This window comes from Bombina bombina, chromosome 6, assembly GCF_027579735.1.
Source record: "Bombina bombina isolate aBomBom1 chromosome 6, aBomBom1.pri, whole genome shotgun sequence".
NCBI classification, from domain to species: domain Eukaryota; kingdom Metazoa; phylum Chordata; class Amphibia; order Anura; family Bombinatoridae; genus Bombina; species Bombina bombina.
The window spans coordinates 221,660,773-221,682,238 of record NC_069504.1 but is presented as its reverse complement, the minus strand read 5'-3'; the positions used below and the strand labels follow the sequence as shown (position 1 = coordinate 221,682,238).

At 36.8% G+C, this 21,466-nt stretch overlaps 1 protein-coding gene across 2 annotated transcripts in view; it reads left to right on the top strand.

Annotated features, from left to right (window-relative positions):
* Positions 1–21,466, top strand: part of SLC38A4 (solute carrier family 38 member 4) — a 266,486-nt gene that overhangs the window by 38,599 nt on the left and 206,421 nt on the right. The window contains exon 1 of one of the 2 annotated variants that reach the window (XM_053716741.1): positions 9,266–9,283. The exons of the other annotated variant lie outside the window; for it this stretch is intronic. The gene's annotated coding sequence lies outside the window, so the exon portion shown is untranslated. Of the gene's footprint in view, positions 1–9,265; positions 9,284–21,466 lie in introns of those variants that run through there. 2 annotated transcript variants of the gene reach the window in all.

Sequence of the window (21,466 nt, the reverse complement as noted above, 5' to 3'; positions counted from 1 at the left end):
GCTTCTATTATTAAATTTTCTTCATTCCCATGGTTGACTTTGTTGAAGAGATACCTAGGTATACCTAGTCTGTGTGCTGCCATCTAGTGCTCTTGCAAATAGATAACATTATTGAAAAACAGCTGCCGTATAGTGCTCTAGACACTTGCATGCTCACGAGCTTCTTTCCTCGCTTTTTCAACAAAAGATACAAAGATAACAAAATACAAAGATTTTTTAATCTTACTGTGTACAGTAGATTCTGTTTTGATTGGAAAAATATGCAATTTTGAAAAACACTATTTATACATCCATAATATTGATCATCATTATTTTTCTCATTTGTTACTATGAATTCAAATTCTTGAAAATTGGGTATTTTGGCTATATTGTCTAGATGTGTTTCGTAGGACATTTACTTTAATTGAAATAAATATAAATAATTTTGCATAAACTTCCAATGAGCCTTTTTATTTGTAGCATAAAAAATGCTACATATTCACACAGACCTAGAAATATACATTGGTTCTGCTAAATAAAACAGGAATGAACTAGTTTCAGAATGGAGTAGCAATTAATTATGGGAATGTTTAGTTCAAAGAAAATCACTGCGTGGTGCCCGCCCCCAGTGCCTTAGGTTTGTCAGTTGTACTGTATAACATACTGTTCTCACGACATCACTGAATATGCAATGAAGTGCACACTAATAAATAGTAATATTTTATTAGATCTCCTTTTGTCTTGGAGATAAAGCTAAATATTTTCTTGTGTCCTTTTAAAAAGTTGCAATTTAATGTTTGTAGGTATATGTGTTGTAAAAATAAAAAATAACCTTTTTAAATTGCATGTTCAATTGATATTTTTCTATATTACTATGGGCTAGATTACGAGTGGAGCACTTGAGCAATAAGGGGTGTATCGCGGATGTTTGCTTGTGTCAGAAGTAGCACGGGTATTACAAGTTTAAAGTAAACGTGTTCACTCGAGAGAAATTGAATTTAATGCGCATCAGGTTAGCACGACTTCAGAGCTCTGGTTAAAAGTTACGCTCAAATAAAAAGTTGTACACAAATAAAAAATCTGTGGATCTAGAAAACAAGCGCAACCCAGATTCAAGGTAGTAGATAAATGTTATTATAAAATCCCACAGTGCATATATATGCACTTACAAGAGGGAAGTAAAAATATGCCTTATAATGAGATCCTTGGCTTTGTCTGATCACTGCTGATGTCTGTGATAAACTCCAAGTCCTCTATTAAAGTGTACTGTCCGCAGGCAAAATAATCCACCTGAAATTGGCACAGAAGATAACACTCTCCAACTTGTTAGAGGAGCCAGTCTAACAAGTTGGAGAGTTTTATCTCCTGTGCCAATTTCAGGTGGATTATTTTGCCTGCGGACAGTACACTTTAATAGAGGACTTGGAATCATGGACATCAGCAGTGATCAGACAAAGCCGCGTTATAAAGCATATTTTTACTTCCCTCTTGTAAGTGCATATACTGTATATGCGCAGCGGGATTTTATAATAACATGTATCTATTACCTTGAATCTGGGTTACGCTTGTTTTCTATATCCACAGATACCAAGCATCAAAGGAACGTTAGCAACATGTTTTCAATTCGAGCAGCACCTGGGGACTCTCTACCGTTAACAGAAACAGAAGGAAAAGGGGAATATAAAAACTCTCTGGGACTTGTTATCGATACAGCACCACAATAAGGCCTCTAGTTATCAAGCCGTCAACCGCAAATACGCTGGAATTCCGCAGCGTATTCGTGGCGAGGCTGATTCGCCTTAGTTATCAAAGGCTAGAGACCGGCAAAAGTATAATATAGTGACGTAAGCTACGATCCGCCGGTCTCAGTCCGACACAGATCGATTCTTAACGTCACTACAGATGTGCCGATCGCAAAGAACTAGCAGGTATGCTCGGCACTTTTCCGGCCCAGCGTACCTGGTTTTCAATCCGCCGCCGTGGAGGCGGCGGATCCCATAGGAATAAATGGGTGTTTGACAGAAGCGAGAGCTCATGTTCGCTGTTGGCTGATATCACATTGATTCCTATGGGAACTGTCTGCACCTAACACCCTAACATGTACCGCTAATCTGTCCCCCCAACACCGCCGCCGCCTACATTATACTTATTAACCTCTAAACCGCCGCTCCCGGACGTTGCCGCAACTAAATAAACTTACTAACCCCTAAACCGCCGCTCCCAGACCCTGCCGCAACTAAATAAACTTCCTAACCCCTAAACCGCTGCTCCCGGACCCCGCCGCAACTATAATAAATATATTAACCCCTAAACCGCCGCTCCCGGACCCTGCCGCACCTACATTATACCTATTTCCCCTAATTTGCTGCCCCCTATACCGCCGCCACCTATATTAAATTTATTAACCCCTATCCTGCCCCCCCTATACCGCCGCCACCTATCTTAAAGTTATTAACCCCTATGCTGCCCCCCCTATACCGCCGCCACCTATATTAAACTTATTAACCCCTATCCTGCCCCCCTACACCGCCGACACTATATTAAACTTATTAACCCCTAAACCTAAGTCTAACCCTAACCCTAACAACCCCCTAACTTAAATATTATTTAAATAAATCTAAATAAAAATTAATATTAACTAAATTATTCCTATTTAAAAATAAATACTTACCTATAAAATAAACCCTAATATAGCTACAATATAACTAATAGTTACATTGTAGCTATTTTAGGATTTAATTTTATTTTACAGGCAACTTTGTATTTATTTTAACCAGGTACAATAGTTATTAAATAGTTATTAACTATTTAATAACTACCTAGCTAAAATACTTATAAAATTACCTGTAAAATAAATCCTAACCTAAATTACAATTAAACCTAACACTACACTATCATTAAATTAATTAAATAAATTAACTACAATTACCTAAAATTAAATTCAATTAAATAAACTAAACTATAGTACAAAAAAAAAAAACCACTAAATTACAGAAAATAAAAAAGAATTACAAGAAGTATAAACTAATTACACCTAATCTAAGCCCCCTAATAAAATAATAAAGCCCCCCAAAAGAAAAAAATTCCCTACCCTATTCTAAATTACAAAGTAATCAGCTCTTTTACCAGACTTTAAAAGGGCTTTTTGCGGGGCATTGCCCCAAAGTAATCAGCTCTTTTACCTGTAAAAAAAAAATACAACCCGCCAACATTAAAACCCACCACCCACATACCCCTACTCTAAAACCCACTTAAACTCCCCTTAAAAAAAAACTAACACTAACCCCCTGAAGATCACCCTACCTGGAGCCGTGGTCACCCAGCCGGGCCGAATTCTTCATCCAAGCTGGGGTTGTATTTTTTTTTTACAGGTAAAAGAGCTGATTACTTTGGGGCAATGCCCCACAAAAAGCCCTTTTAAGGGCTATTTGTAATTTAGTGTAGGGCTTTTTTTATTTTGGGGGGACTTTTTTATTTTGTTAGGGGGATTAGATTAGGTGTAATTAGTTTAAAAATCTTGTAATTTGTTTATTATTTTCTGTAATTTAGTGGGAGGGGGTTGTACTTTAGCTAATTTTATTTAATTGTATTTAATTTAGGGAATTAATTTAATTATAGTGTAGTGTTAGGTGTAATTGTAACTTATGTTAGGTTTTATTTTACAGGTACTTTTGTATTTATTTTAGCTAAGTAGTTATTAAATAGTTAATAACTATTTAGTAAGTATTCTACCTAGTTAAAATAAATACAAACTTGCCAGTAAAAAAAAAAAAAATCCTAAAAAAGCTACAATGTAACTATTGGTTATATTGTAGCTAGCTTAGGGTTTATTTTATAGGTAAGTATTTAGTTTTAAATAGGAATAATTTAGTTAATGATAGTAATATTTATTTAGATTTATTGTAATTAGGGTTAGACTTAGGTTTACGGGTTAATAACTTTAATATAGTGGCGGCGACGTTTGGGGTGGCATATTAGGGGTTAATAAATTAGGTAGGTGGCGGTGATGTTAGGTCAGATTAGGGGTTAATAATATTTAATTGATGTTTGCGAGGCGGCAGTGTGGCGGTTTAGGGGTTAATATGTTTATTATAGTGGCGACGGGGCAGCAGATTAGGCGTTAATAAGTGTAGGTAGGTGGCGGCGACATTGGGGACGGCAGAGGGGTTAATAAATATAATGTAGGGTTCGGCGATGTTGGGGGCAGCAGATTAGGGGTTCATAAGTATAATGTAGGTGGCGGTGGTGTCCGGAGCGGCAGATTAGGGGTTAATAATTATAATGTAGGTGTCGGCGATGTCGGGGGTGGCAGATTAGGGGTTAATAAGTGTAAGATTAGGGGTGTTTAGACTAGGGGTTCATGTTAGGTGTAGACATAAAATGTATTTCCCCATTGGAATCAATGGGGCTGCGTTACTGAGTTTTACGCTGCTTTTTTGCAGGTTTTAGACTTTTTCTCAGCCGGCTCTCCCAGTTGATTCCTATGGGGAAATTGTGCACGAGCACGTACGACCAGCTCACCGCTGACTTAAGCAGCGCTGGTATTGAAGTGCAGTATGGAGCACAATTTTGCTCAACGCTCACTTCTTGTCTTTTAACGACGGGTTTGTAAAATCCTGTAATAACAGTGCTGCAGGTAAGTGAGCGGTGAGGGAAAACTGCTCGTTAGCACCGCACAGCCTCTAATGCAAAACTCGTAATCTGGGCCATAGTTTTTTATTTATACAATAAGATATGAGTCTTTAAAAACGGCAGCAAATAAAGAGCAAAAACACTTACATTAATCATAAAGTTGAAGATGTCCTATAAGTGTGGGGAATTTTATTGGTTTTGATTGGAAGTTTCAAACTTAATCTACATCAAATAGAAAGGCCAAAATCGTCGTAAAATGACATGTTCTAATTAGTCAGAGTATGTCATTTAAAGACTAGTGACACTGCACTACAACATGTCAAACCCCCTCAAAGTGGTTAAACAAATAATAGAAGTAGCGCTCGGGACCTGTAGAGCACTGCTGGTCATGAGCGGAACCTGCCACTGATTTAGCAAGCGGGGCTAGTCCCATGACACATTAATGTAACAAGTGCTGCTGATTGGATAAGCCACAATTTTCCACTACAGACCAGCAATCTGCAGGGCCCGAGTGGGACTTCTACTGCAAGTTTAACTCCTTAGTCTCATTTTATGAAAATTAATTGTAGAACATTTGTTTTATCATTAATAGCAAGTACAAAATTATATTTTATTTTGTCTGGGGGGAGGGGACTTTTATGATAAATGAGCCATATTCATTTAAATTTTAATTCTCTGTGTTGGTATTTCCCAAATACTTTAAAAAAGGAAAATCAATTCAAAAAAGGAAAAGCAACAAACTTTTTTAATAGAAAAAAACAAAAAACCTTTCCTCTCTTAGTTCCTCTAAATCAAGAATGTATTTTGTAAGTTTATGTTTCACAGAGACTTATGAGTGTGCAGTTGTCAGACAACATCAATGTGGATTCAAAACTGTCTTCATGTTTGAAAATATTTGCTCACTGATATATGTAGATCCATAAGCTGATGGGAACGCAAATTCAACTTTCTTTAAGCAAATTCATTTTTTAGGTAGTCTTTTCCCTGGAATATAGAATAGTAGTGGATCTATCTGAGCAAAACTCAGAAAGAGAGCCCAGTAGCCAGATTCTGGGTGGCCTAATTTACATATCAGGTACACAGTCTTGGAAGTATGATCTGCATTGTGGAGCTGCAAATGAAAGAGAATTTGGGACTTTCCCTTGTACAGTGTGATTGCTTTCTGTGTGCCGTTGTAGCATGAAACACAGCAAGTGAGAAGTTGGAGCTACACTTTCAGTGAACATATAGCTTAAAGTGACATGAAACCCAATTTTTTTCTTTCATGATTTAGAAAGAGCTGCAATTTTAAACAACTTTCTAATTGTCTTCTTTTAGCTAATTTGTTCAAGTCTCTTGATATTCTTTGCTGAAAAGCATATCTAGATAGGCTCAGTGGCTGCTGATTGGTGGCTGCACATAAATGCCTCATGTGATTGGCTCACCCATGTACACTGCTATTTCTTTAACAAAGAATATCTAAAAAATGAAACAAATTAGATAATAGAAGTAAATTGGAATGTTGTTTAAGATTGGGTTCTCTACCTGTATCATGAAATAAAAAAATGGGTTTAGTGTCCCTTTAAGTCAGACATCCTTAAACTTGGCCCTCCAGAGGTTTTGGAGCTACATTTCTCATGATCATCATGGCAAATGTAATTCCAAAACCTCTGGAGGGCCAAGTTTAAGGATGCCTGGCTTAAAGGGACAGTGTAAATAATTTTCATATAACTGCATGTAAAAGACACTGCTATAAAGAAGAATATGCACAGATACTAATATAAAAAACAAGTATAAATCCTTTTAAAAACTTACTTAGAAGCTCCCAGTTTAGCACTGTTGATGAGGTTAGGCTGGGACACCTAATGAAAGGGACAGGGAAAAGAGAAAGAGCAAACACTCCCCCCTCCCCTGCATATGAAAAGAGAGATTACACAAACAATAGCAGCTGGAATCTGTAGACATGGGTCTACATCTGATACTTTTGGGCTTGGTTAGGAGGCTGAATATCAGCACAATGTTATTAAAAAATAAGTAAAACTGTACATTGTTACAAAAACACTCCCAGGTGTGCTATATAAATGGATCATCTACAAAACATTTATGCAAAGAAAAATCTAGTGTACCATGTCTCTTTAACATGAGTGACTTTATGTTGGCCATGGAAAACATGCAGAGACAGAATACTTCAACATGAGCTAAAATTTGACATGTGAGCAGAATACACAGACACCAAATGATCATATGATCATATTTAAAATATATTGGGCTAGATTACAAGTGGAGAGCTAATTTATCTCGCACCCATAAATGGGCAAGTTCGCCCGTATATGGGCCTGCGATAAATAACCAGCTATAAAAAGTGGCTGGTTATTGCTAGCTCGAATCGTGGTAGCAATTAGCACTCCGAAAATTAACCAGAGGTCAGAACTGGTTCATTTTCAGAATGTGCCCCAATTTCCCCCAAATTTAAGTGTAGTGTAGTTTTTTTATTGAAAAAAAAAATAAGCTTTTTTTTAAATAAAAAAAAAACTGCACAAACAAGTTTTTAGGGGTTAAAGTGAGGGGGTGTGGGGAACTGTACCTTTACATAGTAGTCTATAGGGAACTGTGTGTTCCTGATAAATCTATGTGTATATGCATATATATATATACTGTATATATTTATGTGCTAATATGTTTATGTACACATATAAAATCATACATATATCTGTATATATGCATATACATATATAGTTAAATTTGATGCCCATCACTTTACGACTTGCCCCCTCCCATTGGAGTATATGGCAAGCTCTATTGACCGCAAAGCTTCGATGCAATGCAAACACAAGCTTGCATTCACATTGCGCTGTACTTCAAATACCAGCACACATTTTAATGTGCTTGTATTACGAGTGGAGTGCAAACATTGCACTCATGAAAGCGCAATTTTGCACTCCTCTTGTAATCTGACCAATTATATGCATGGCTAATAAAATCCTGATTTAAAGTCCCATTTTAATTATTGTAGTGCTGCAACACTGATGGACTTTTATTAACTAGTGATAATTAGAGAGGGAGTCTGAAACCATAATCCCACCGCACCTGTAGGTGCATGAAGAAAGCTCAGCTATTCAGAGACTAAAGCCCTTAAATTAATTTACAGAACAGAATAAGCTTTACATGGCCTTCTAGAGTGAAAATCAGACTTCTGACTAGATCCCTGGGCCTGCATCCTCACTGTCAACCTCGTACTCACATCATTCCACTGGGATCATTTTCAAATCCAAATCTGATCCCCTAGCCTACCACTCTTCTATAAGAGGACCTGTGGCCTCATACCTAAGTCAGACCTCATATTAGACCTCTGACCTTGCAACACTTCTGTCAGACCCATGTCTACATCAGCCCACCTGGCTTTGAAGCCCTATGGTTTGCGTGTCAAGTGCAGGAGAGGAGAGAGGACATCAGCTTCGGTTGGTTTGCCTGTCAGTTTTCAGTTTCCCTGCACACAGTCTGTTGCTCCTAGCAACTGTACATCATACTTAATATCAGCATTTATAAAGCTGTATCATATAAAATGCTACAGCATAACTTACTACATAATCTGCCTTGCAAATATCTTTTACAGGGGAATAGTCCAGTGGATGACTATACTTATGAATGGTTCTTTAGATATGTTGGAGCAAGACATTCTTTGTTTACCATTTCACTTGGGATTATCTAAAGCACTGATAGATATTCTGGCTCAGATAGGTATTATTAGCACCACTGATACTGTAATTGGCTATAGAAATGGACAGATACCTACAGGAATGACAACAGAAATCAGATCCATTTGGCAATGTGCTGTAGAGCTGTTTTATCTCCCTGCTTTTTAATACAGTTAATCAAGAGTCACAAGCCCCTGAAGTGACACTGACACTGAACAGGTGCAGATAGATCTGTAGAGGATTGACTGCAAAAAGGAGCTGTCTATATTTTATTAAAGGGATATAAGATAAAAAAATGTTTTTGATTCAGACAGAGCATACCATTTAAAAAAGTTCCTTGTTTACTTGTATTATCACATTTGCTTTATTCTCATGGTATTCTTTGTTGAAGAGATAACTAGATAGGTGTCTGGAGCATTACATGACAGGAAAATACTGCTGCCATCTAATGCTACAGAGCTTACAACAGTCTTTCAAAACTGCTCCCATATAGTGCTCCAGAGCTTATTTCCCTGCTTTTCAAAAAAAGATAGCAAGAGGACAAAGAAAATTTAATAATATAAGTAAATTAGAAAGTTGTTTAAAATTGTGTACGCTTTCTGAATCATGTAAGAAAACTGTTGAATTTCATATCTCTCTAATCTATGCCTCTAATGTGGAATCTTCTCTGCACTTGTACTTTTTGTCCTAACCACTAGGGGGAGCATCTCACACAGATCTCCCTATAATCTCAGGGAGTAAAGGTATTTTGTGAAAACATTTATTTCCGTATCCACTTCATTACAATGAGAACAGTATTCAGTCTGGATATAAGTACTGATTCTGCATCAGCTGTCAATTTCATGGATTTGCCTCCAGATACTGTACTTGTTTGGTAAGTGCCAGTTTCTGTTTTCTTTATTAACAGGACACTTGTGATGTCAGATCTTCAAACTTCAGCAACTATTTCTTTAAGTTTGATTCTCCTTTTTCATTAAAGGGAACTAAAAGTACAAAAGGTAAAATGCTCTAATGCTTGAAAGTATTTTCTATGCACTACTCTGTGTCTTTAACTGAGTTTGATCTTCACATCACTCGTGAGCTGAACAAAACTAGAGATTGGTAGCTATGTCCATATGTTGCTCCTGATTGACTCAGCAGTTATGTTCAGTTCAAGAGTGACCCTGCATTGCATTGGACTTGAATTATGTGTTAAACCCTTTGGGCTCGTTTCCATTGAGCTGTTAAAAATGGAGCCATAAGCTACCGAAGCGGCCGACAGCTAAAAGTAATTACGGCTCCATTTTAGTATCAGGTTTCCATTGAAAAGGTTTCCGATTTGTGTGCGGTTGCTCTTTTCGAGTAGGTGTAAGTTAGCTTTGTGTTAACGCTTTCACTTGATGCCGGATTTCTAAAACATTAATAGGTTACTATGGTAACCCGACCATACACTATGCAATTAACCTAATTAAGCTAATAACCCCTAACCACCATGCCCCACAACGCAATCTAACCATTTAAACTATTAACCCCTAATCCACCATGCCCCACAACACAATATAGCCATTTAAACTTTTAACCCCTAAACTGCCATGCCCCTATATCGCAAATAACTAATCACTAAGTACCCTAACCTAACACCCCCTAAATTAACCCCATTACATAAATTAAAATAATCCTAAATTAAAATAAAAAAACCTAACATTACTTTAAAGATAAAAAAATAAAAATTGAAATAAATCTAAAATGACAAAAAATAAAAAGTCTAACATTACATAAAATAATAAACCAAATTATCAAAAATAAAAAAAATTACCTAATCCCTATGAAAATAAACCCCCCTCCAAAATAAAAACACCCCCTAATCTAATACTAAACTACCAATAGCCCTTAAAAGGGCCTTTTGTAGGGCATTGCACAAAATTAAACAGCTATTTTGACCTTTAAAAACACTAAGTCCCTCCTCTAACAGTTAACCCCCCACCCACCAAACCCCCCAAATAAAAATACCTAACACTAAAAAATCTGAAACAACCCATTGCCCCTAAAAAGGGCATTTGTATTGGCATTTCCCTTAAAAGGGCATTCAGCTTTTTTACTGCCCTTAAAAGCGATTGAGCTCTTTTACACTTCCCAAAATCCCTATTCTAAAAAAAAAACCACATAAAAATTAAAAAAAATTCTAATTCTAACCCCCAAATAGGTACTCAGCGTTCCTGAAGTCTGGCAGAGAAAGTCCTCTTCCAGGCAGCGGTGAAGTCTTCTTGTAGCCAGCAACATCTTCATCCAGGACAAAGCCGGCATGGAGTGGAGATGACCGCGGAACTGTAGACCGGCGACCGAGGAACTGAATACTGGCGACCGCGGAGCCAAGAAGCGTGGAGGATCCACTTCGTACGATCACCACCATACACTTAATATTGAATGCAAGTTATGCCTTTAAATATGGCGTCACTTGCATTCCTATTGGCTGATTTGATTCTTCAAATTAAAATCAGCCAATAGGATGAGAGCTACTGAAAAATCCTAAAGCTGAATCCTAAGTAAAAGAGCTGAATGTCCTTTTTAGGGTAATGCCCATACAAAAGCCCCTTTAGGGGCAATGAGTAGTTTAGGATTGTTTAGTGTTTGAACTTCAGGAACCGTGTGCATCTATCTGGGGGTTAGATTTTTTATTTTTTTTATTTTTTAGATTTTGGGAAATTGTAAAAGAGGTGTTATTTGATTTATTATTTTATGTAGTGTTAGACTTTTTTATTTTTTGTAATTTTAGTTTAATTTAAACTTAGTTTTTTTATTTTTAACATAGTAACATAGTAACATAGTAGATGAGGTTGAATAAAGACCGAAGTCCATCGAGTTCAACCTATACAAATCTAAAATATATACAAAAAGCTCCAGTTAAGATTAAATAATCCCACTAAAAGGTGACCCATTTAAAACTAGCAATCATATCCATGAATTTTGTTTATAGACAGAAATGTATCCAAATAATGTTTAAATGTATCTAGGGTATTGGCATTCACTACCTCCTTTGGTAATGAGTTCCACACTTTTATTGCTCTTACAGTGAAAAAACGTTTCCGTTGCAGGAGATTAAATCTCCTTTCCTCCAACCTTAAATTGTGACCTCTGGTCACAAAAAATTTTCTTGGAATAAACAGAGCTTCTGCCATCTCTGTATATGGGCCTTGAATATATTTATATAAAGTAATCATGTCACCTCTTAAGCGCCTTTTTTCTAAAGAAAACAGACCCAGTTTGGCTAGCCTCTCCTCATAGGTTAAATTATCCAATCCCCTTATTAGCTTTGTGACCCTTCTCTGGACTTTTCCTAGTTCTGCAATGTCTTTTTTTGCGATTGGTCCCCTGAACTGCACTCCATACTCAAGGTGAGGTCTTACCAGGGCTTTATATAGTGACAGAATTATGCTTTCCTCCTTTGAGTCAATGCCTCTTTTAATACATGCTAATATCTTATTAGCCTTTGAAGCTTCTGCCCTGCATTGTGCACCCATCTTTAGCTTGTTATCTATTACTACTCCCAAATCCCTTTCCTCCTGTGTTTGGCTAAGTCTTGCCCCATTTAAATAATACGTTGCCTGCTTATTTTTACTTCCAAAATGTAGAACCTTGCATTTTCCCGTATTAAATCTCATTTTCCATTTACGTGCCCATACTTCTAATTTTTGCAGTTCCCTTTGTAACGAAAGTTCATCCTGCTCTAACCTAATAACCTTACTTAACTTAGTATCATCTGCAAAAATAGAGATGTCGCTATTTAATCCTAGCTCCAAGTCATTTATAAAAATATTAAAAAGAATAGGGCCTAGCACTGATCCCTGGGGTACTCCACTGATTACCTTTGTCCAATCTGAGTATGATCCATTTACTACTACTCGTTGCTCCCTATCTTTTATCCAGTTATTTATCCACAAACTAACATTTTCAGCTATTCCCAGTCTCCTAATTTTGTGCATTAAACTCTCATGTGGCACTGTATCAAACGCCTTTGCAAAATCTAAGTATATCACATCAACTGATTCCCCTTCATCTATATTTTTACTCACTTCCTCATAGAATCTAATTAGATTAGTTTGACATGATCTATTTCTCCTAAAACCATGTTGATTATAACTCATAATCTTGTTTACACGAATATGCTCATCAATATAATCCCTTATAATCCCTTCAAATATCTTCCCCACTATTGATGTCAGACTAACTGGTCTATAGCTTCCTGGATCATCCATACTTCCCTTTTTGAAGAGTGGCACCACATTAGCTTTATGCCAATCCTTGGGTACCATGCCTGAGGATAATGAGTCTTGAAAAATTAAAAGTAGAGGTTTGTCTTTAACAGTGCTAAATTCCCTTAACACCCTTGGGTGTATTCCATCTGGGCCTGGAGTTTTATTTACCTTAATATTATCCAATTTGTTCTTGATATCCTCTATACATAAACCAATTAATGGTATGGGCTGGCATGTTCTATTTTGTTCCAAAGTATCATCCAATGGTTCCTCTCTTGTGTATACTGAAGAAAAATACTGGTTTAGTATCTCAGCCTTCTCTCTGTCACTGTTAATCATGCTACCCTACCCGCATTTTAATGTACCTATATTGTCTTTCTTAGATTTTTTGCTATTTATGTTCTTAAAGAACCTTTTAGGGTTAGATTTAGAATCCTTTGCAATTAATTTTTCATTTTCAATTTTGGCTAATTTGATTGCTTTTTTTGCATGCTTTGTTACATTCCTTATAAATATGGAATTTTGAGTCTGTACTATTTTCTTTAAAGTAATGTTTTTTTTATTGTAATTTCGGATTATTTTAATTTATGTAATGGGGTTAATTTAGGGGGTGTTAGGTTAGGGGGCTTAGTGATTAGTTATTTGTGATGTGGGTTAATGGCAGTTTAGGGGTTAATAGATTTATTAGGTTAATTGAGATGTGGGTGAATGGCGGATTAGGGGTTAATAGATTTATTAGGTTAATTTCAATGTGGGTGAATGGCGGATTAGGGGTTAATAGTTTAAATACTTTGCGATATGGGGGTTGGTGGATTTGGGTTAATGGTTTAAATAGATACTTTGCCATATGGTGGCATGGCAGATTAAGGGTTAATAGATTTATTACGTTTATTGCGATATGGGGGCATGGCGGATTAGGGGTTAATAGATTTATTATAAATTGCTATAAGGGGTTTTGACGTGTCGGTTAGATTTCAATGGCAAAAGGGTCTCAGAGAGCACCCTTTTCCTGTTTTACATCTAGTTGAGCTGGGTGTATTTTTGTTACTGTATCGGCAGCCTCCGACAGTGTAGTAACGGTTTGTGTGGGCATTGGAAACCAGGTAATATTTAAAGATTAGCGCTTCTGATTCTTTGTATGGGACACAATAATGTTTTCAGATGCCGGAGTCCGGTTGCCGAAATTAAGTTACAACGGGCCGTTGGAAGCAGTCGATAAACGATATTGCTTCTGACAGCTTATTTATCGGTTTGCAAACGCACGCAAACCTAATTATGGCTCAATGAAAACAAGCCCTAGTCTGTGTTAAACACATAGTTATAGACACACAGTAGAGCAATTGTAAAATGCTCTAGAAACTATAGTATTTTACTACTGCAAATGTATGTTCCTTTAACTGCCAGGTTAAACTAATTTTCTCTGCTCTTTCAGATAAAACTGTAACTCTTGCCATACCATTACATTTTATTTCCCCTTGTTTATTAAAGAAATTAAAAAATATATATATTTAAACACTTGAATGCAACATATTTTTCTAATTTTCTAGGGTCCTGGAGCTATCAAAGGAACTACTATACATGTATAAGTCATGCTGCCCTGTGGCACGATTGTACGTGTAAAGTAGTCCTGGCTGTCTCACCTAGACCTTGAGCAATATTACAGTTACAGGACTGTGCTTACACTGAAGCCAATTAAAGCTGTATCTGCTGGAGTCTAAATTAAGTTTATTATCTGTTAATCCAACTAGAATACAGTATAGACCATTTTAAATACTTCCCTAAAATACATTTTACAATACAATACATAGACAGTACATTAAATAAATGGAGTTTATAATTTCCCACTTCCATATGCCTTTATTAAAGGGACACTAAACTCAAAAAAAATCTATCATGGTTTAAGTAGAGTATACAATTTTAAACAACATTCCAATTGACTTCTATTATCTAATTTGCTTCTTTCTTTAGATATCCTTTGTTGAAAAAATAGTAATGCACATGGGTGAGCCAATCACATGAGGCATCTATGTGCATCCTCTAATCAGCAGCTACTGAGCCTATCTAGATATGCTTTTAAGCAAAGTATATCAGGAGATTGAAGCAAATTAGATAATAAAAGTAAATTAAAAAGTTGTTTACAATTACACGCTTTTTCTAAATCATGAAAGAAAAAATGTGGGTTTCTTGTCCCTTTAACTATATTAGCATATTTTCTCAGTGTAATTTATCAAGGTCCATTTACTTTCCCTTGAAAAGCTTTTCAAATGGTATCACTTAGTATTATTTGTGGTCAAGTTCCTAGTTAAATATAGATACATGCTAAAAGGTTACTGTACTTTAATATGTTGTCTGAAAAACCATAAAGTAACCTCTACTTAAGTAAGCATATATTATAGAGAAAATAGGTCAGATCTCCTGTTTTTGTCACACCTTATCTTCTTGACAGTTAGTGCTTAACTACATGTGCCTATGTTGCAGAAATCTTGAATGAAAACACCATATGTTGAACAATTCACTATTAAAGGTACAGTCCGCACCTTGTAATTACAACATTTTACAGCAGTCTTCCAATAGATTATTACTTGCTTTTCTTCACCCACCACTTTCCTCATTTGGAGAAGCCAATCTGGACTTGATTCTAGAGATAAATGGCCTTGTCACTGTCATTGTGTTAACGAAATCTCCATTGTTTGTCACCAGCAGAGAAGATAAGATAACACATTTCAAATTAAGGAGAAGTATGGGGCAAGGTTTGACTTGTGAATTCAAAATTTTCAGACTTAAATTACAGGAAAAAAGGGACAACAGTATATTGCAAAGTTGTTTTACTAGGCATAATTAAAGGCTCAGTAAAGTAAAAAATGTAAAACAAAAGAAGAAGGCACCTCATGCGCATATTGAAATGTCAGCAGCATGAAACATTGAGCAGGAGAAACTGGGTACTCACATTTCGCAGCAACACTCAGCCGTGCTGTTAGACGCACGCTGGAGATACATAATGCTCCAGCTCACTGACCCAAGTATACTGGAACAGATGTAACCTTCTAGGGAATGGTTGTATACATTCAAGTAGCTGGAAATTAGTTTGTTGCATAATAATACATTTTTATTGAAAAAACTCAATATTTATTAAAATCCAATACAAAAAATTTAATCTAAATCTAAAGACCGCTGCTCCATAACCTGTCTGCCTGCTCTGAGGAGGCGGACAGACATTGCCACAAATCAACCCGATCGAGTACGATTGGCCGCAGGGGGCAGCGTTGCACCAGCAGCTCACAAGAGCTTCTGGTGCAATGCTGAATACGGAGAGCGTATTTCTCCGCATTCAGCGAGGTCTGTCGGACATGATCCGCTGATCAGGTCATGTCGTACAGGCCTTTAATAAATATGCCCCTTAGTGGTTTTTTTAATTCCAACAATGAAAGATACTGTTTTATATTCCTTTATAAATTTTATATTACAATCTCAAAGTATTTACTGTCCGTTTAAGCTTTGATTACAAAATTCAAATGTGTGCACTATATTATGCTTACTTATAGTATTATGTCTGTTGCATCTTCATATATTTAAAATACTTTGGCAAAGAAAATAGAAAAGTATATAACACATAAGAGTTAATTGCCATGGTGTTAAGGTTGATATTTTGGCACCAGCATACTTTATAAAGTAAATCACCATGTAATTTCCTTTAACTACTATTTGTGGAGAAGTTTAATCTTAAAATGAGCCCTGTTTCAACGGAACTGAGATGGTCTTTGTAAAAAGCGTATGCTCTGTGAGCACTTTCAAGCTGCCAGGAAACACCATAGAAAAAAACACTGGCCTAGATTACGAGTTTTGCATTAGAGGCTGTGCAGTGCTAACGAGCAATTTATGCTCGCCGCTCACTTACAGACAGCGCTGGAATTATGGGTTTTTACAAACCCGGCGTTAACCGCAAAAAAGTGAGCGTAGAGCAAAATTTAGCTCCACATCTCACCTCAATACCAGCGCTGCTTACGTTACCGGTGAGCTGGTTAAACGTGCTCGTGCACGATTTCCCCATAGGAATCAATGGGGGAGAGCTGGCTGAAAAAAACCCTAACACCTGCAAAAAAGCAGCGTAAAGCTCCTAACGCAGCCCCATTGATTCCTATGGGGAAAATACATTTATGTCTACACCTAACACCCTAACATGAACCCAGAGTCTAAACACCCCTAATCTTACACTTATTAACCCCTAATCTGCCGCCCCGACATCACCGACGCCTACATTATATTATTAACCGTTAATCTGCCACTCCGGACACCGCCGCCACCTACATTATACTTATGAACCCCTAATCTGCTGCCCCAACATCGCCGACACCTACATACTATTTATTAACCCCTAATCTGCCGCCCCCAATGTCACTGCAACCTACCTACACTTATTAACCCCTAATCTGCCGCCCCTAACGTCGCCACCACTATACTAAAGTTATTAACCCCTAAACCTAAGTCTAACCCTAACCCCCTCTAACTGAAATATAATTTAAAGAAATATAAATAAAATAGCTATCATTAACTAAATTATTCCTATTTAAAACTAAATACTTACCTATAAAATAAACCCTAAGCTAGCTACAATATAACTAATAGTTACATTGTATCTAGCTTAGGGTCTATTTTTATTTTACTGGCAAGTTTTTATTTATTTTAACTAGGTACAATAGTTACTAAATAGTTATTAACTATTTAATAACTACCTAGCTAAAATAAAGACAAAAGTACCTGTAAAATAAAACCTAACCTAAGTTACAATTACACCTAAAACTACACTATAATTAAATAAATTAACTTAATTAAATAAAATTATCTAAAGTACAAAAAAAACCCACTAAATTACAGAAAATAATAAAAAAAATTACAAGATTTTTAAACTAATTACACCTAATCTAATTCCCCTAACAAAATAAAAAAGCCCCCCCAAAATAAAAAAGCCATACCCTACACTAAATTACAAATAGTCCTTAAAAGGGCCTTTTGCGGGGCATTGCCCCAAAGTAATCAGGTCTTTTACCTGTAAAAAAAAATACAAATCCCCCCCAACATTATAACCCACCACCCACACAACCAAACCCACCCAACCGGGCAGAAGTAGTCCTCCAGGCGGGCAGAAGTCTTCATCCAGATGGCATTCTATTGGCTGTTCCAATAATCCAATAGAATGCAAGCTCAATCCTATTGGCTGATTGCATCAGCCAATAGGATTTTTTCTACTTTAATTCCGATTGGCTGATAAAATCCTATCAGCCAATCGGAATTGAAGGGACGCCATCTTGGATGACGCCACTTAAAGGTACCGTCATTTAGTAAAAAGACTAAGGATGAAGAGGATGCTCCGCGTCGGATGTCTTGAAGATGGACCTGCTCCGCGCCGGATGAATGAAGATAGAAGATGCCGTCTGGATGAAGACTTCTGCCCGTCTGGAGGACCACTTCTGGCCGGCTTGGATGAAGATTTCTGCCTGTCTGGAGGAACACTTCTGCCCGGTTGGATGAAGACGTCTCCCGGTAGGGTGATCTTCAGGGGGTTAGTATTAGGATTTTTTAAGGGGGGATTGGGTGGGTATTATAGTAGGGTTGGTTGTGTGGGTGGTGGGTTTTAATGTTGGGAGGGATCTGTAATTTTTTTACAGGTAAAAAAGCTGATTACTTTGGGGCAATGCCCCGCAAAAGGCCCTTTTAAGAGCTATTTATAATTTAGTGTAGGGTAGGGCTTTTTTATTTTGGGGGGATTTTTTATTTTGTTAGGGGGATTAGATTAAAAATCTTGTAATTTGTTTATGATTTTCTGTAATTTAGTGTTTGTTTTTTGTACTTTAGATAATTTAATTTAATTTATGGAATTAATTTAATTATAGTGATATTGTTAGGTGTAATTGTAACTTAGGTTAGGTTTTATTTTACAGGTAAATTTGTATTTATTTTAGCTAGGTAGTTATTAAATAGTTAATAACTATTTAATAACTATTCTACCTAGTTAAAATAAATGCAAACTTGCCTGTAAAATAAAAATAAACCCTAAGCTAGCTACAATGTAACTATTAGTTATATTGTAGCTAGCTTAGGGTTTATCTTATCGGTACGTATTTCATTTTAAATAGGAATAATTAAGTTAATGATAGTTATTTTAGTTAGATTTATTTAAATTATATTTAAGGTAGGGGGGCTAGGGTTAGACTTAGATTTAGGGGTTAATAACTTTAATATAGTGGTGGCGACGTTGGGGGTGGCAGATTAAGGGTTAATAAATGTAGGTAGGTGTCGGCGATGTTAGGGACGGCAGATTAGAGGTTAATAAAATGTATCTAGTGTTTGTGAGGCGGGAGTGCGGCGGTTTAGGTGTTTATATATTTATTATAGTGGCGGCGATGTCTGGTTCGGCAGATTAGGGGTTACATTTTTTGTTTACGTTTTTGCGATGTGGGGGTGCCTCAGTTTAGGGGTTAATAGGTAGTTTATGGGTGTAAGTGTACTTTTTAGCACTTTAGTTAAGAGTTTTATGCTACGACGTTGTAGTGTAAAACTCTTAACTACTGACTTTTAAATGTGGTACCAGTCTTGACAGGAGAGGGTGTACCACTCACTTTTTGTCAGACTCGTAATACCGGTGCTATGCAAGTCCCATTGAAAAAAGAGGATACGCAATTGACGTAAGTGGATTTGTGGTATTTCCAATTCTGGCCAAAAAGGTGAGCGGTACACCTGTACCTGCAAGACTCGTAATACCAGGGAGCGTTAGAAAGCAGCATTGGGACCGGCCAATGCTGCTTTTTAAGCCTAACGCAAAACTCGTAATCTATCTGACTGTGTTTAAAACGAAATGTTTCCATTAAAAAAATACACCTAGATTACGAGTTTTGCGTTTCGGTTTTAAAGCTGAAAAAATGGCAATTTCAGTGTAAAAACCAAAACGCAGCTATTTCGAGTCTTGTTGGTGTAGCTATACCGCAAGCATTTTAGCCTGTAACGCAACGTCAATCCCGCATTTTAAAAAAATAAGTTTTTGCGTTGGATTTCCATAGCTATGCTATTTCAAGTTGTGCAGTGAGGCTAAAATGCTCGACACGATCCGTTCCACAATCTGAGACCAGTAGTTATGAGTTTTGTGCCATAAAACTGTTACACAAAACTCATAACTAAAGTGTTACAAAGTACACTAACACTCCCCCCTGCATCATAAACACTATATTAAAGTTATCAACCCCTAATCTGCCGCTCCCGACATCGCCGTAGCTAATACAATTTATAAACCCCTATTCCGCCAGGGCAATGAAAAAGAGCTGAATGCCTTTTTAAGGGCAATGCCCATACAAATGCCATTTTCCGGGCAATGGATAGCTTAGGTTTTTGTTAGAGTTAGGATTTTTTATTTTGGGGGTTTGGTTGGGTGGTGGGTTTTACTGTTGGGGGAGTCTTTGCATTTTTTTAACAGGGAAAAGAGCTGATTTCTTTAGGGCAATGCCCAACAAAAGGCCATTTTAAGGGCTATTGGTAGTTTATTGTAGGCTAGGGTTTTTTTTATTTTAGGGGGGCTTTTTTATAGTGTTAGTGTTTGTTATTTTTTGTAATTTCGTGTTAGTTATTTTTGTAATCTATTATTTTTTATTTTTTGTAATTGTAGATTTAATTTTTTTTAGTAGTGTTAGTTTTTTTAATGTGTAATTTAGTTTATTTAATTTGTAGTTATTTTAATTTTAGTATAATAGTAATTTTAGTTTAATATATAGTTTAAACTTAGGTTTTTTTAATTTCACAGGTAAGTTTTTATTTATTTTAAGATAGGGATCTTGTAATATTAATATAAAGTTAGTGAGTTGTTAGGTTTAGGGGTTAATAGTTTAATTTAGTTTTTTGCGATGTGGGGGGCTGGCGATTTAGGGGTTAATAGGTTTATTTAGTGGCGGTGATGTGGGAGGCCAGAGGTTTATGGGTTAATAACTTGTGGTGTCGACAATGTTGGGGGAAGCAGATTAGGGGTTTTAAGACGTGGGTTTTATGTTAGGGTGTTAAGTTTAAACTGAACTTTTTTTTCCCCTATAGACATCAATGGGGTTGCATTACGGCGATCGCTATTCCGCACTTCAGGTGTTAGTTTTTTTCTATCACTCTCTCCCTATTGATGTCTATGGGGAAAGCGTGCACAAGCACGTATTCTCAGCCCTTGGATTTTGTACGGTATGGAGCTCATCGCAACCATATCGCCCGCACAAGGTGGCTTTTTAAAAACTTGAATTGGCAGCGCTATGGGGGGTGAAATAACGCAACTTTTGTTGCGTTTGTTTTGCACCCTGTATAGCGCAAATCTTGTAATCTAGGTGATAATTATTTAATGAAAATATAATACATGCTGAAGGCAAACAGCCCTTAATAACGTTTACTATAATGTTACTTAAATCATATTAATATGAATACTTGATTGATGAGCTAGCCAAAGAAATATTTTCTTTGCGCAAATATGTCATTCAAAACAAAATTTGAATAAACATGGTACCATTTTGAGTTTCCTTTATCTACTTCCTGTTACGCTGCGCCGCTCTACCCGTTGCTAGGGGCGCAGCGTCTCATTCCCTGCTCATTGCCAGGGGTTGTGTCAGGTCCGGAGGCGTGTAGCGCTGATGTCATCGCCACACACTCCTCTCCGGTCCTGACGCCTGAGCGTGAATCCTGCACCTATTTGAATCACTTCTCGATCTATCACTGCCTAAATATAGGTGTTACTTTGTGTACTCCAGGGAGTGATAGATCGTTTTAGTCTTTTCCTTGCTGTGTTTGAACCCTGCTTTTCTGACTACTCTGCCTGCCATACCCCTGAATTGCTGGACTGATATATATTGCTGGTGAACCTGCTTGTCTGACTACTCTACCTGTTCTACCCCTGAATTGCTGGATTGATATATTTCTGCTGAGCCTGCCTGTCTT